The sequence below is a fragment of the Rhinatrema bivittatum genome, chromosome 1, assembly GCF_901001135.1.
Source record: "Rhinatrema bivittatum chromosome 1, aRhiBiv1.1, whole genome shotgun sequence".
Taxonomy (NCBI): domain Eukaryota; kingdom Metazoa; phylum Chordata; class Amphibia; order Gymnophiona; family Rhinatrematidae; genus Rhinatrema; species Rhinatrema bivittatum.
Window position 1 is genome coordinate 663,273,591 of NC_042615.1, and position 17,030 is coordinate 663,290,620.

The following is a 17,030-nucleotide window of genomic DNA, read 5'->3' on the forward strand; positions in this document are numbered from 1 at the left end:
TTTTATACTGGTGAGTTATTAATATTTTCTATCAGGCACTAAATATTTCCAACCTTTAATGTTTCTGGATTGCTTTTCTGGTTCATTGACGACGACTGATGCTTTGTATATAGTTTTATGCATGTTATATAGTTTGTATATAGTTTTATGCATGTTATATTTATAGTTTCTCCCTATTTATTGACCTATTAAGTTGCATTGCCTCCTTCCCCGGTTATTTGTATTGTTATCTGTTATTTGTAAGGGCGCTGCCCATAAGTTTTTTGTTCTTTGTGAACCGATACGATGTGCGAACGGCTATCGGTATATAAGAGACGTTAAATAAATAAATAAATTGTATCTTTTTTCTCATTCCCAGATCTTCTCTGAGTTCTGTTTTTTATTTTCCTCTCTTTTTATCTCTCTGGTGCCTATTCTTTCTTCTTTGTCTCTTTCCTTAAGTGGATATTTTACTACTTTCTCTTCTCTTGATTCTCTCCTCTTTCTCCTACTCTTTCCTCCATTCATCATTCCCTTTCTCTTCCATTATCTCCCAGAATTCCCTACCTCAAACCCAGGGTCTTCTCTCTCTCATCCCTTTTCTTTCTCTATTCCTGAGTCATTTTTTCATCTGCATCTTCCCAGTATCTGCCTTCTCTCTCTTTCTTTATCCTGGATACTTGTCCCTTTCCATCAACCTGTTCTTTATCCAAGGTCCTTTCTTCTTCCTCTCTCTCTCTGAGTCCCTGGTCTTCACACTCTCTCTCTCTCTCTTCTGCCCCCTCCTGATTCCCTCTCCCCTTCACACCCGATCCTCTGTCTTCTTCTACCTTTCTTACCTTTATTCTTCCTCTCTTATAGCCCACCTTGTCCTTTCCATCCTGTCCCTCCTCCCTCACCGCCAGCAGGAGCAGTGCATAATACTGTGTCAGCATCCTGTAACTCCCCCCAAGCATTCACACCTTCCTACCTTCACTTAACATTTACCACATTTGCAATGCTCCCCCACAAGCATTCACCCCTTCTCTTCTCCTTTCAGCATTCACCCCCTTTCCTTTCCTACAAATTATTCTCCTTTGGCTGTACCCCTGCTTGACTCTCTACTCTGCTGTCATCTGAGTCCCAAGTACCTGAAGCACAGACATCTACAGGCTGGAACAGTGACTTTTTAAGTAAACAGAGCAAAGCAGAGAAGAGCCCTTTACTCCAAGCAGCAGGAGGAGAGTGGGGAATGGACAGGAGGGAAGGGGCTAGAATAGGGAGCAGAGACTCTTCCCTGCTGCCATTCACTGCTGCTATGTGGACTCTTTGTTCCTAGCACAGCAGAGCCCTATACTCCAAGCAGCAGGAGGGGAGTAGGGAGTGGATAGGAGGGGAGGGGCAGCAACAGGGAGCAGAGGCTCTTCCCAGCCATTCACTGTTGCTATGTGGACTCCTTGCTTCTGCCCCTCCCCTCTGGTTTTCCTCAGTACTGGTTACTGTGGGGTCAGGCAGGTGGGGTCTGAAGCAACAAGCAAGAAATGTGGGGCTAATAGAATTCAGCATGAGCCCAGGCAGGAGGCTCTTGCCGAGGCTGCCAGCACTGAAGCACAGGAAGAACTTTCCTAAGGCACAACAGTGTGCCCCGACACACTGGTTTAAAGCATGAGATCTGTGTCATTGTAGACCATCTGCTTGTCGAGAGAGTAGAAGCCCTTATGGGTGTGAATGCTAGCCTCATTGGCAGCAGATGGCCTGATTGCTATGAATGTAACCCCAATTCAGGGTGTTTGCTGAATTTTGATGGGACCTCAATAAATCCCAGGGTTAAGTCCCAACTGTAAAGTCACCAGTCTTTTTGCCTCGGGGTATGGGATCTTGTCTTATTACAGCTGTGATTCCAAGAGGGATCTGGAAGGTGTCGGCTGCAAAAAAAGCCACGACTAAGGTGACTTTGAGGTGGACTGTCAAGGCATGGCCTCTCTGCTTGGAAAGGCATGAATCCTCCTCAAATTGCTGGCAGTGATATGGTATGGTTTCATTATTGAACCTAAACCTGCACATTACTTGCTCCTCAGATCCCAAAAAACTGTTTGGGGCCTATATACCTTCTCCATGGGGTACCTCCTCCTCGACTGTTGACTCTCCCTCCACATATGCTGCTTTTGCAGGACCCACACATTTATAGTACTCATTGCTGCAGTTACCACCACCATTCATATCAGAATCACCACCTACATCAGACCCATCAGCACCAGGCACACAACCAGTCATGCCAGACATACACGGGTCCGTTGAATAGTGCCAAAAATACTGAAAGGCACCCAAGCACAGAAGAAAACAAAGCTTAGGCACACAGAGAGACACACTGAAAAGACAGAGATGAGATGAGGAACACTTGAAAGAAACAAAGATTAATTACCCAAAATATTCCTAGTCTTGGTAGTTAAGAATGAAATACACATAAAATGCACATTATGGTTTAAACACCTCAACACATTACAAAATAAAAACTAGACAAAATGGGGTAAATATTGAACAGTTAGATGGGTATTTAAGTTAGCCAGAGAGAGATATCCAGCTAACTTAGGGGGTCATTTATCAAAATGTGCTAAGGCGTTTTTGCATGCGTTAAGGGCTTATCGCATGCGAAAAGCCTCATTAATGCATGCAATAGCACCATATCATATGGTGTGATGCAAATCTGAAAAAGAGGAAGAGTGGGCTGGGTTTACAAAGTCCTATTGCATGGACTTAATGACAATTTTAGCTATACCTTTTTTGGTAGTGTTAAGCTGTGTGATAGCTTGTGTTGTGGGCAGTAAGGTGTTAGTGCATTTTGTGATGTCTCATGAAAGGCCTGTTTTAGTAGGTTTGAAGCTCCTGGAGCATCAGCCTAGCTGTGAGACAGACATACAGATAAGCCATAATGGCCTCTCCCTAGATAGCTATTTGTATCCCTATGGGAGGCCCACCTAGTAACTCGAGGTGAGGTTTAGGTAAAAGATTGGATAAGTTCTTGGAGGAGAAGTCCATTACCTGCTATTAAGTTCACTTAGAGAATAGACACTGCCATTAGCAATGGTAACATGGAATAGACTTAGTTTTTGGGTACTTGCCAGGTTCTTATGGCCTGGATTGGCCACTGTTGGAAACAGGATGCTGGGCTTGATGGACCCTTGGTCTGACCCAGTATGGCATTTTCTTATGTTCTTATGTTTTTAGGTATTAGTGTAGGGGGTTAGGGGCCATTTTGACATTCAATGTGAGACGTACGAACAGAACAGTGGTCTCGTGAAGATTTGATAACCTACCGAGAGAGGAAACTCACCCAAAGATGAGATTGGTGCAATGTTCTCTCTACCTAGCTTGATGGACTCTCTATCTGGGTAACATCAAGCTAGGAGGAGAGAACATTGCACTAATCTCATGTTTGGGTGAGTTTCCTCTCTCCGAAGGTCATCAAATCTTCACAAGACAGCACTGTTCTGTTTGTATGTCTCACGTTGAATGTCAAAGTGGCCCCTAACCCCCAACACTAATACCTAAACCTCACCTCGAGTTACTAGGTGGGCCTCCCATAGGGATACAAATACCTATCTAGGGAGAGGACAACATGGCTAGTCTCTCTCTCCCTCCCTCCAGTGGTTGTATGTAGGAAATACAACAGGTCTGGAATGTATCACAAGGCAAGAAAACATTATCACAATTTGTGCTAACTTAGCTCTTCACATAGGTATTAGTACAAATTGCAATAAAGTGTCTAGTTGCATAAAACACACCCCTTTTGATATCACATGTGATACTTATCGCATTTTGATAAATCCAGGCTTTAGATGGGATATTCCGCAGCACAACTATTCAACTAAATATATCCATATAGATCACAACTTAGATGGATACGTCCTATCTAAGTTTAGACCTGCTATTGAGCAGGACTAACTTAGGTGGATAAGTTATCCATCTAAGACTGAAGATCACTACTTAGCTGGATAACTCATGTAGCTAAGTGGTGCCGCCCCAATCTGCCCATTGCCTGGCCACTTTTTTTCCGGGTAAGAGATAGCCAGATAAGTGACTTATCCAGCTATCTAACAGCTGCTGAATATAACTGGATATTCAGCGGCCTGCTAGATAGCTGGATAAGCTAAATGAGATGCCATGAAGTAGGCTAGTAGATTAAAGTGAGGATGGCAGGAAGGCTATCCTGGCCTAACAGCTGTTCTGCCATTCAGAGATAACTCTTTTCTGGGCTGCAAAGCCCATTTGTTTACATAGGCCAGGTTCACATAATCAGTTGGCCAAGCAATTAATACTTGACCAGTTTTAGATAGGGCAGCTAATCATTAAATGTTTGGTGAAGCAAGTAGGCTTTTAGCTGCTGAAGCAGACCAGTGAAGATTAATTTTTAAGCTCTTTTGTAAGAGAGTTCCAGAGAATAAAGCCTGGAACCCCAAACATTAATTTGTGCAACTCAGCAAGATGGACTGACTTGATCGGGGGTGTGCCTAGCTGGTTCTAAAAAGAGAAGTGAAATACATGACAAGCACTGCACACACTATCCAAAAACTCTTAACAATCTGCAATCTCCTGTCTCCACAAGTCACCAGCAGACCAAGCACTAAGTCTCAAAAGGCAAGTGAGATTTGAATTTGGCATTTTAAATCATAGCTGGCGTGCATGTAACTCCATGCACTAACTAGGGATGTGCATTTATTTATTTATTAGCTTTTCTATACCGATATTCGAGAGTACATCATATCGGTTTACATAAAACTGAAGAGAAAATACAATATAACAAGGGTAGGGGAAGGGCAGCAGAGAGGAATCAAAATGCTCTGTGGAGAGAGGGTGAAAAAAAAGGACAGGAAGTAACTAACAAATGAACAGAACATACAGAGCAAAGGTAGTGAACTAGTAATGCGCATAATATACACATTTATTTATTTATTTATGTATTTATTTAAACATTTTTATATTCCGACAGTATGTTGGGAACATCTTATTGGTTTACAGATAGCATAATGCAGCAACAGGCTTTACAGAGAACATGGAACTGGGGTATTAACTCTAAGAGATATCAAAACAAAATGAGGAACTATGTATGGGCAGCATAATTATAAAAAATTATATAAGCAATTGTATAAACATAATTGAATAAGCAAGAGAAAGACTTGGAAAGGTATTTACATTCAAATAAAATGTAAAATATTAATTTCAATTTGTTTTATAATAAAACAATCATAGTTTTATTTGTTTTGGTTCATTGTATTTAAAATGTTACCACTGTCAAACAAGGCCACTGTTGGACCTCTTTTTCTATCCCTCTATTCCTCTTGGGGCAGGAGTGATCCCAGGTGCTTCTGGCTCACCAATGGTATGATTAGAAATGATGCCAGTTGACCAAGGCTGGCACCATTGTTAATTTATTCTGTATAAAATGGCACCAGCCAGATCTAGACCAGGCCAAATTTTGTACTGAAGAAATAAAGAATGGTGCCAGCTTAGGTTTGCCCGTGCTATTCCTAGGTATACCTTGTATGGGGAAGAAGCAACCAGGTACTGCTTATGCCTCATAAAGAAAAGGAACAATATGGTGAGATGGTTCATATTATGGAGGGAGGAGGCTAGGATGTTTTTTATTTTCTCCTTTGGGGCCTGACAATGTTTCTATGTTGGGTTTTTTTCATTTTTTACATTTTTGTTTGTAATTTAATTTGTTTTTATTTTTTCATTTTAAATGAAACAAACAAAAATAAATAAAACAACCATAACAACAAATTTGGGAGGACCTGTTGGGCAGTTCTTGCTTCCCAGCAAAGTGGGCCTCTTAGACACTCAGGTTAGTTCTTCCTGCTCTATGGCGCATAGATTATTTTATTTTAAAAAATGTATCACCTGCACACATTTGGGTAGATTTTTAAAAGGTGCGCGTGGGCGTACATGTGCGCGTGATACCTGGCGCGCGCACATGTATGCTTCCCCCGTTCCCTACCCCCTAACCTGACCTTCCCACCCCTTCCCCTTCCCCTAAACATTCCCCCCCAGCCCTACTCTAACACCCACCAAAACCTTTATCTTACCTTTTGTGCCTGCCAGCAGCCTGCTAGCTCACAATCCTCCAACACAGCAGCAATGGCAACTCTGTTGGAGGCCTCTGACCCGCCCATGTCCTGCCCCGGGACTTACACGCATCCCGGGGATTTATGCACGTCGCCGGGCCTTTTTAAAATAGGCCCGGCACGCGTAACCTTTTTAAAATCCGGCCCTAAGTCTTTCATTGCTGAATAAGATGAATTGCCATCATACAAAGATTGTTTTATATGAGGAAGGCATGTCATTTTCCTGTAGGAAGGAAGATTGCACATCTTTGAAATTTTGTATACTATGCACACAGACATCAATCATGTGATAACTATAGATATAAGTCATATCTGGGGAACATGAATAGATAACTGAAGATGATTACCATGACGAAATGAAGTATATATCAAGCTCTGCAATATGTACCACCAAAGGCAACTGTACACCTGTGGGAAGATACAATGAACTCACAGTCTTGATTGCACATTGACTTTGCAGGAACATTCCAAGGAGAAGAATTTCTTGTCATTGACTCATTCTACAAATGATTAGAAGTTATCCTGGTAAAGACAGCATCTATAATGCAACCAGCACTGTGTTACATCAATTTGCAATGCATGGAATTACAGAAGATCATGTATTAAATCATAAAATTACATTCTCTTCTGAAGAATTTTGGATATTTGTGAAATTATATCATTATGCAATATTGTACCATTTCACTGTATCAAATAGTCAAACTGAAAAAATAGTGCACATGAACAAAGATTCACTAAAGACCATCAAAGGAGACTGGTCAACTTGATTCACTCATTTTATAACTGCATAACAAATGATGCCACGAATTATAGTGAGATGAAGTCCAGTAGAAGTTCTCATGAATCACCAACTGTCCTTAGATTGTTTACATTGAGACTTGACTATAGATTTTAAAGAATCTCAACATTTTATTATTTTTGTACAGTCATGTAAAATACTGTGATTATTTGAACAGAATGATTCAATCTTCAAATGAAACTACAGTTCTGGATTAAAGTAGGTAGCAGCTACTATTATTCAAGTAAAAGGACCAATTTTGTATGGAACAAAAATGCCAAATGGATTGATTTGGTGCCATATTATTGAACAGTTCTGAGACAACATCGGAAAAACTTATGTCACTGTATCAGATTTTTCACCAATCCCAGTTAATGCATCACTACCTCTTGGCAATTGAAACTGTGGAACCATTATCAGATGAAACACAGTTAGTAGATCTCAGTGTGGGAGCTTCTAACAGCTTCTACTGTGAATTCTGATGATGTGTTGCCTTATTACCCTGTTCACAAGAATTTCACTACTCAAATTAAAATTTCCTAATTGTCTCTTATGAATGCTAATCCATTATCTTCTGGATGTCTCCTGCTGACCTCTATTGTAAAAATTCCTGCCCCACATCATTCCCTAGATAAAAGAACTCCATGTTTTAAGCTTTATGGTCACATCTCAAAAAGTGGCTTCTGCGATCTTGAAAGCTAATGTATTATAACATTTTTTGTTAGTCCTTCAGAAGTTATCACAACCAAAATGGACTGCAATTAAATTTCACAGCGAAATATTTATTTATTTACTTTTTAATCTATTTCTATTTATGACACTCCAAACAAACAATATCCATAGTGGGTAACAACAGCTAAAATCAAAAACATACTGAAATAGCATCAAACGTACAAAACAACATCAAGCAATATAAAATAAAACAAACAGACCAAATCTGATATCTAAAATCTAAGTGCAGGCCCAAATTAATCAAAAGCCTCACAAAATAGAATAGACCAGGGTAAATTGAATTTATACTTACATTTTAGGGTTACATAGTAGATTACCCTGGAAGGTTGCACTTTAAGATTCATCAAACTGCTTAGGTGCTTCTCTGGGAGACCAGACATTGGATTCTCTATACTAAGCATTTTTCCCCACAGACACAAAATTGAAGACAACTTTTAGATTATTGGCCCCAGAAGATGATACCCCGACTCCACAGAGTTCCCCTCCTTTAGTGCTTCAAGTTATCTGTACTCCTAAAAGAATGTGTATCATTTTTTTTTCATCATCATAGTACTTCATGAATGAATGTGTCAGTGAAAACAGCCTTAACAGAAATTATTATTCATTATTACTGCACTGTTTAGCACTTTTTCATTGTGGGAAAATAAATATCACATACCAACATAGATTATAGTTTTGTTCCCTCCTAAAGTTGAAAAAAGCTACATACCCCAATATGATCCTGAAATGTAATTATCATAACAGTGTCAACTGAAAAACAAGCTTACTAGTATCAAAGGAAAGCAATAGTGAGAAAATTTAAAACAGATGTGGCACTTAAGACACAAGAAATAACATGTCAAGGTTACTGACACCATAAAGATTTGTTGATGAAAAATGAATTGGAAAGGATATCAGACTGTATTTTCCTTATTCTCTTTCTCTGTCTCTTGTGCTGTTACATGTTAACACTGGCTCTCTCTCTACTTCACTGACTGCAGTAGTTTCATAGTGAAAGTACTTCACCATCCACCTGCACAAATGTCACTACGCGTGATAAACTGCAGCTGACATATCAGTCATTTTGAGACTTATACTACAGATCCTTTCCCATGAGATCTACTTATAGCCTTGATCACTGTCACACTGACATTATAGTGATTCTAGACAAAAAAAAAATAGTAAAAATCTTAACACTAAAATTACTGCATCCATTTGAAAAAGTTTTCTTTATATGATGATGCTTTATTTATTCAGGTCTGGGACCAGCTCTTATGGAAGTGTCTTTATTACTGTTGTGACGGGATCTCAAATAGGGTCCCAGGTCATTTGAGTGTGGTCTTCTAGATGTAGGAGTCTGGGTAGGAGAGACCCATGACTTTTTCCAGGGGTTGTGCAGCAGAATGACTCCTGAAGGTGCATGAAAAAAGTCAACCATTATGACCCAGGTTGATAAAATAAGTCATTACCTTGAACAATCACTAAATAGCACAGCATATGACAACTGAATATGGAGTATATTAACTAATGGAAAGCTATGGATGTTTAGTGAATTTCTCCTTTCTGTGCCCTTTAAGAGGGTTGAGGAAAATATCCTGTAGTGGGAGTGTTTTGAGAGTATGAGTTTATGTTTAAAGTTTGGAGGGAGGAAGTTAGAGTTGGGAGAAACCTACCAGGAGAGTGGGGTACCCTGGGAACCTCTCCTCAAGGAGAGGGCTCTGCATGGGCTTCTCCCTCAAGGGGAAAGGCCCAAGGTTGGAAAGGTATTTCTCCCCATAGTGCAATAACCAGGGGATCCAACTGGGGTCCTGAAGAAGGAGGAGGAGTGGTATTGGGTCCCACAGTCGGCAGAAAACCTTGAAAGGGTGATATCTGAGAGGGGTGAGAACTTGGGAAACCATGGAAGTTGCTATTGCCTATTATTCAATACTGTTGCCTGTTAGCCTATGTTTGTCCCTTGGTTCATTATGCCAGGCAATGTATTGCTTTTTAATATGCTCATAACTTAGCTAGGCTTATCTCACTCCCCCCCATAGCCTCCAGCTTCTTAAAGAATAATTTAAGTCTCTTGTCTAACCAGACACATCTAAAGACCAAGTTGAAGATGGAAAAGTAAGAGCCAGGTATCTTTATATGAAATATCTCTAAGAGAAACAATATGCTAGATAGAATGTTAATCTTTTATCATTTTTATTTATTTATTTATTTAAGGTTTTTATATACCGGCAATCATGAGCACATATCTTGCTGGTTTACATGAAACGGGAGTGCATTAAATACATCAACTAGAACTGTGGTGATCGAAGGAGCAGTTACAAATAACAAGGGTAGCAGAACTTGGATAAGAAGGAAGAGATAGGAAAGAATAAACGGTTGAACGGTATACAAATAAATTAAATGCTATGTAAAAATGGCATGATTAATGGCTGAATATTTGAAGTCCTTGGTTTGTATCTATGACGTGATATTAGATTGTGTCTGGGAAAGCTTGCTTGAATAACCAAGTCTTAAGTCCTTTCCTGAAAATTAAGAGGCAAGGTTCCAGTCTGAGATCTGTGGGAATGGAATTCCACAGAGAAGGGCCAGCAGTGGAGGTGGCACGATCTCTTAGAGTGATGTGTTTGGTCATTTTCGCAGGGGGAACTTTGAGGGCGCCTCGGTAGACATTTCTGGTAGGTCTTGTCGAGTTGTATACTTGGAGGGGGATTTGTAGATCGAGGGAGATGCGTTGATGAATAGTTTTGAAGATGACACAAATGGCTTTGTACATGATACGGAAGTGGACGGGTAGCCAATGTAACTCTTTCAGAATGGGGGATATGTGGTCTCTCTTTCTTGAGCCTGTTAGTAATCGAGCTGCTGAATTTTGAACCATCTGTAGTGGTTTGGAGTAGGAAGAGGGCAGACCTAGCAATAGGGAATTGCAGTAGTCTAATTTTGCAAAAATGACTGCTTGGATGATCGTTCTGAAGTCTTGGGCATGGAAAAGAGGTCTTATCCTCTTCAGAACCTGGAGTTTATAGAAGCAGTCTTTGGTTGTTTTGTTGATATGGGCCTTGAAGTTTAGCCGGTTGTCTATTATCACTCCTAAGTCTCGAACTTGTGTGGTAGGTAGGTTGGTGGGAAGAGTAGTGTTGGAGATGTTGGTTTCCGGAGAAATGAGAAGGATTTCTGTCTTAGAAGAGTTTAAGATGAGGTGTAGGTTGTTTAGTAGTTGTTTGATTTTCAGGTGGCATGATTCCCAGTAGTCAAGAGTTTCAGAATATGTATCTTTGATGGGGATGATGATTTGGATATCGTCTGCATAAAGGAAGTACTTTAGATTGAGGTTGGTGAGAAGTTGGCAGAGAGGAAGAAGATAGATATTAAATAGGGTAGGAGATAATGAAGAACCTTGAGGGACTCCTATGACAGAGTCAAATCTAGAGGATTCCTTGTTTTGGATTTTAACTTTGTAACCTCTGTTATTGAGAAAGGTTTTGAACCAGGATAGGACGGTGCCGCTGATTCCTATAGACGAGAGTTGGTTTAGGAGGATGGCGTGGTTGACCGTGTCGAACGCTGCTGAGAGGTCTAACAAGATCAATAGGAATGAGTTTCCTTTGTCAAGGCCCATTAAGATATAATCTGTCAACGAGGAGAGGAGGGATTCTGTGCCTCGATTTTTTCTGAAGCCGTGTTGTGGGGTGAAGAGAAGATTGTTGTCTTCGATGAAATCTGAGAGTTGAGAGTTCACTAATTTTTCCATGATCTTGGCGATGAATGGGAGGTTAGCTATGGGGCGGAAGTTGTTGGGTTCCTTCGGGTCAAGGTTAGGTTTCTTTAAGAGTGGTGAGATTGAGGCCATTTTGAGGTCATCAGGGCAGATTCCTTGGGCTAGAGAGCAGTTGATGATATTTGTCAAAGATGTGGCTATTGTGTCTGGAATAGATAGAAGTAATTTGGAGGGGATGTGGTCTGCAGGATGAGATGAAGGTTTCATTTTTCTCAGGATGGCTTGTATCTCAGTGGAGGCTACAGGTTCAAAGGTGTTTAAGCTGGCATTTTTGTGTGCAGGTTGTTGATATGTCTGGAGGGCTGCTGTGTCGGGAGGCAGTTGTGTTAGGAGATTGTCATACCTATTCTTGTGTTGTTAGTTATGTTAGTTATGTTAGTTGTTATGTTAGTTGTTAGTTATGTTAGTTATGTTAGTTGTGTTAGGAGAATATCATACCTATTCTTCTGAGCCAATAATTGGCCTATAGCACTCATACAGTAAAATATTGCTTTATTTTCTTCAAAACAGTTTAATGAGTATAACTGATCCAAGTAACAAGCAAATAAGGATCCTGGGATATTTTATAGCATTATGGGACCATGTAAAAGGAAAACTTCTTACTATTTCTATTTTACTCTTAGCACTGATCCTTATCTCTAGAATTTCTGTCATGGTGTGATGGTATATTTATACCATTCATGGCTAAAGGGGGCAGGGTGAGTAAAGAAACTGCAGAAGTGCAGTTAAAATATGTATATTAAATTTACATACACTGCTGAGGTGCCAACCAGAAAACCCTGCAAAATAAAGCAAGAGACGTTCAGAACCTATATGGTATTAGGCCTCATGCAACTTTGGTATGAGCATGACCCTCAGAGAGCCACAGAAAAAACAAGTTCTGTGCTATAAAAATAGCACTAACTGCCAGCACTCAAACAGCAACAACTCTACCTATAAAAGTTAATACTACAAATATTACACCAGGCCTAAAATAGTAATACACCCCCTAGTAGGAAAACAGAACAAGACAAGCTGCAATAGATCCCTACACAGAAACTACACACTAATGGAATAACATACTTCAGTCACACATGCAAAACACAGATAGATCCTCAAATACAGAATAAAGCGACCATACAGAATACATAGAAATGCACACACAAAAACTGAACTGGAAACTGCAACAAGCCAAATTCTGTATGCACTGCAACAATGTAAAAAGCAGAAACATTACCATTCCTCATAAAACAAAATTAGTAAAACCATACCAATAAAAAGAATAATTGAAAACAATCACATCCGAATTTTCAGTGGCCTGTGCGTGCAAATACTGTGGGATACACGTGTGGCTGGGCCCTGCGCGCACCAAGCGCATTTTCAAAAGGGCCCAGCCATGCCCGTATCTCCTGGTACGTGTAGAAGTGCCGGGCCAGTGAAAGGGTGGGCTGGGGGGTGAGGTCTGGGCAAAGAGGGGAGGGGCAGAGGCTGACTGGGACAGTGGTCATTAGGCCCTGTCCCGGGGAAGTGCGCGCCGGTACGTACTTCTCCTCTGAAGAGGAAGTAAGTTCTAAAACAAAACAAATAGGGTAGCTAGGATTAGTTAGGGGTCGGGGAGGAGAGGGGAAAATGGAGGAAGGGTAGGTAGGGGTGTAGGAAAGTTCTCTCTCGGGCCCAAACGCGTTGCCTTGCGTACTTTACAAAATTCCTCCCCCTGATTGTGTGAGTAGTGACCCACCCACACATGCACGCGCCGATTATAAAATCGGCGCGTGCATGTAAGCACGGCGTGTCATATTTTATAACATGTGCATATTGCTGTGTGCATGTTATAAAATCGGCGCATCCATGTGTGTGTGGCGGGAACTGTGCGCACATGGACGTGTGTGCGCGTGTTTTAAAATTGACCCTTTAATGAATAGAATAGCATTCAATAATTAAAAACTCATATAAAAATCTTCCAAACATCAATAAAATGTTTCAAAGCAGACACATCAAATAACACCCAACAATTTAAATAACGATTTTAAAAAATTCCCCGATATCCATACCTTGGAATTTTTTATTTCCAGATGCCCTGAATTGTCATGGATTAGCAGGCAGAGAGTAACTAGGGTAGTTGTGCACACTCATGCCCCCTCTCATACACACCCATGTTCTCTGTCGCTCACCCACATACATTCACACATGCTCTCTCTTACTTTCCCACACACAAGCACACATAGGGGTAGATTTTATAAATCTACGCGCGCTTGAACAAGAGTATGCGGGATTTCAATAAATACGCGCGTAGCCGCGCGTATCCATTAAAATGCAGGGTCGGCGCGTGCAAGGCTGCCCAAAATCGGCAGCCTGCGTGCTCCGAGCCACGCAGCCTGCCTCTGTTCCCTCCAAAATTGGAGTGGCCTCGGAGGGAACTTTCCTTCTGCCTCCCCTCACCTTCCCCTCCCTTCCCCTACCTAACCCACCCCCCCCGGTCCTGCTTGAGGCAGGCGTAACTTTGCGAGCGCTGGGCTGGCTGCCGCGTGCCATGTTTCGGTCCAGAGGCTGGTCCAGAGGCCGCGGCCACGCCCCCAGAATGCCCCCGGGCCAAAACCACGCCCGTAGCGCCGCCCCCAGATGATGCGCCAGCCGCTTCACCCCCCCCCCCAGACATGGCCCCCGATGACGTGCGGACCGCAACACCCTGCCGACATGCCCCCCCCCCCCCAGGAAAATAGGCTCGGCGCGCGCAGGGGCGTTTTAAAAGGGTTACGCGCACACCTTATGCGCGTAACCCTTTTAAAATCCGGCCCATAATTTCTCTCACTCTCCCACATACATGTTCTCTCTCCTGCACACATGCACACGTGCTCTCTCTCACTCTCCCACACTTGCACACATGCTCCCTCTCACTCTCCACACACATGTACACATACTCTCACTCTCCCCATACATGCTCTCTCTCACACTTCCTCCTTGACATAGCAGGCAGCAGCTATCTCCTTCTTCAGCCCCTCTGGCCAAGGGAACGACTTCCAGCCATGAGGCCAAGCCAGTTTTAGCATTGGACTAATTCCAACAGGGGCAGGAGTGCTCCTCCTCCTTCGAAGTAGTGCTGCTCCATCGAAATTGTTGGCGTGGTAAGCGCTGCTTTAGTAAATGGAAAAGCAGCACGGCCCCACTGGCAATGTTGCTGATTCTGGTGGGGTCATGCTGCTTTTCTAGTTACTAAGGCAACACTTACCATGCCAACAATTTTGATGGACAAAATGAATGGCATAGGATGAGGAAGATTTAATACATCTTCTGTAACATGCCTCCGCGGCCTTGTACACAGAATGCTATGTATTGTAATCATGAACCAACCTCCTTCCTACCCTAGATTTTTTTTAGTTTTTTTTGTGAACATTTTTTTGTGAAAAGTTCTGTGTATTGTGCACTTTAAAAATCGGCTTACAGCTCAATCTTCACTTGAAACTTAAAAGTTAAAGTTAAACATTAAGGGCCAAATTTTAAAAGGTGCATGCGGGCATAGATTTGTTTGTGTAACCCAGCGCGAACAAATCTATGCCCGATTTTATAACATGCGCGCGCGCAAGGGGTTGCAGAATTCTGCAACTTGTGCGCGCCGAGCCGCGCAGCCTTCCTCCGTTCCCTCCGAGGCCGCTCCGAAATCGGATAAATTCCTCTCTCTGCTTGTGTCAGTAGCGACCTTGGAGCGGCCTCGGAGGGAACTTTTCTTCCGCCTCCCCCCACCTTCCCCTCACTTCCCCTACCTAACCCGCCCCCCAGCCCTATCTAAAAAAAACCCCATACCTTTGTTGAAGAAGTTACGCCTGCCTCCTGGCAGGCGTAGCTTACACGCGCCAGCCAACGGCCGGCCCGAGATCCCAGGCGCAGCGGCAAATGGCCGCTGTGCCTGTAGGCTCCAGCCACGCCCACGCCCCGCCCCTTTTTACAAGCCCTGGGACATACGCGCGTCCCGGGGCTTGTGCGCACCACCGAGCCTATGCAAGATAGGCTCGGCACGTGCAGGGGCAGCTTGGGGCAGCTTTTCGGGGATTACGCACGTATCTTACGCGAGTAACCCTTTGAAAATCTACCCCTAAAGTTTCAAGTGAAGATTAAGCTGTAAGCCATTTTTAAAGTGCACAATACACAGAACTTTTCACAAAAAAATTTTCACAAAAAAACCTAAAAAAATCAAGAGTAGGAGGTTCATGATTACAATACATCACATTCTGTGTACAAGGCCGAGGAGGCATATTACAAAAGATGTATGAAACCTTCCTCATCCTACGCCATAAATTTTGTTCATATGTGGGGTATAGAGAATTGTTTGATAGATTGAATATATTTTTGACCTCACCAAGAACAGAGATTGATTGTAACAATTTTGATGGGGCAGCTCTGCTTTTCTTTTGCTGAAGACCTGCCAGCGGCTGGCTACACTGCTCTCGTTGGCGCCTTTTGATTGAGGCACCTATGGCTGTGGTCATATTGGCCATAGGCACTACGACTCTAGTTGCATGAAGTAGTGGTGGGTACTGAAAGCCTGCGCCATGAAGCCTTTAGTTGGTGAATTAAATATATATTGCTTCTGGGAAGTAGTTTTAGAAATTCATGTCTGAGATAGACAGTGTTTAACATTTTTTAAAAGTATTTCTTTCTGTTTACCTGAAATCTATTTCCTGAAAGGCTCTGTTTTGAAAGTTTACTAAAGGATGCCTTTCTTTTTAATGGCTGTTTTGGTTTTCTCTGAACCAAGGGCCCAAAAGGGTAATGGACATGTTACTGAAGCCTGGGAGACTGTATGCAAAGGGTTGCTGAAATATTTTCTTTTCTTATGGAGCAAGCATTCAACCAAAGGCAGGTACTATCCTGGGGTCTAAGAGACTGCGTTTCCAGGAAACCCAAATTCCTCTATCGGATTCAAAGAGAGAAAATGGCACAAAGGAACAAGGCTGTGGAACCAAGAGGGAAACTATGGGTGCAAGTGGACCCTGTGTTGCTGATGAAAACTGTAGCCACAAAAACAAAGATTTTTCACACATCTTATATCCCAAGAAACTACCCAAGGTATCTCAATTATCTGCATTATGGCTTGCAGTGAATTAAATGGATCCCTAATATAGCGCAAATGTTGTCTGCAAAAAGGGTGAGTTTATGTTCCAACTCTCCTCCTCTCCCCCAAGCAATTCCTTTAATATTGGCATTTTGCAGTCAGTGGCTCAAGTGCCAGCACATAAAGCATGGGCAATAGAGATCACCCTTGCTTTGTTCCTCTTCCCAAGATGAAAGGATCCTTACTTTGTTCCTCTTCCCAAGATGAAAGGATCAGCTATTTGTCCATTCACCCCAGCTGGAGCTCTAGCTTCTGGTACATACTCCTAATCCATTGTAGGAAATTATATTCAAAACCAAAATCTTCTAGGACGTGAAACAAGTACCCTTTCTCAACCCAATCAAATACCTTCTCTGTGTCCAAGGCTTTAATGTAAATTGGAATTCTGAATATGTAGTTTACACAGAACCCTTTGTTGTGGTCATTTATATATAAACTAGATGCCTCTTTCTTGCACTACACTGTGGGCCAGATTTTCAAAGGGGTACGCGCGTATCTCCCGAAAACCTGGCACAAACACCCCCTGCGCGTGCCGAGCCTATGTTGCATAGGCTTCCGGGACGCACATAAGTTTTGGGGCTTTCCTGGGGGGGGGCATTT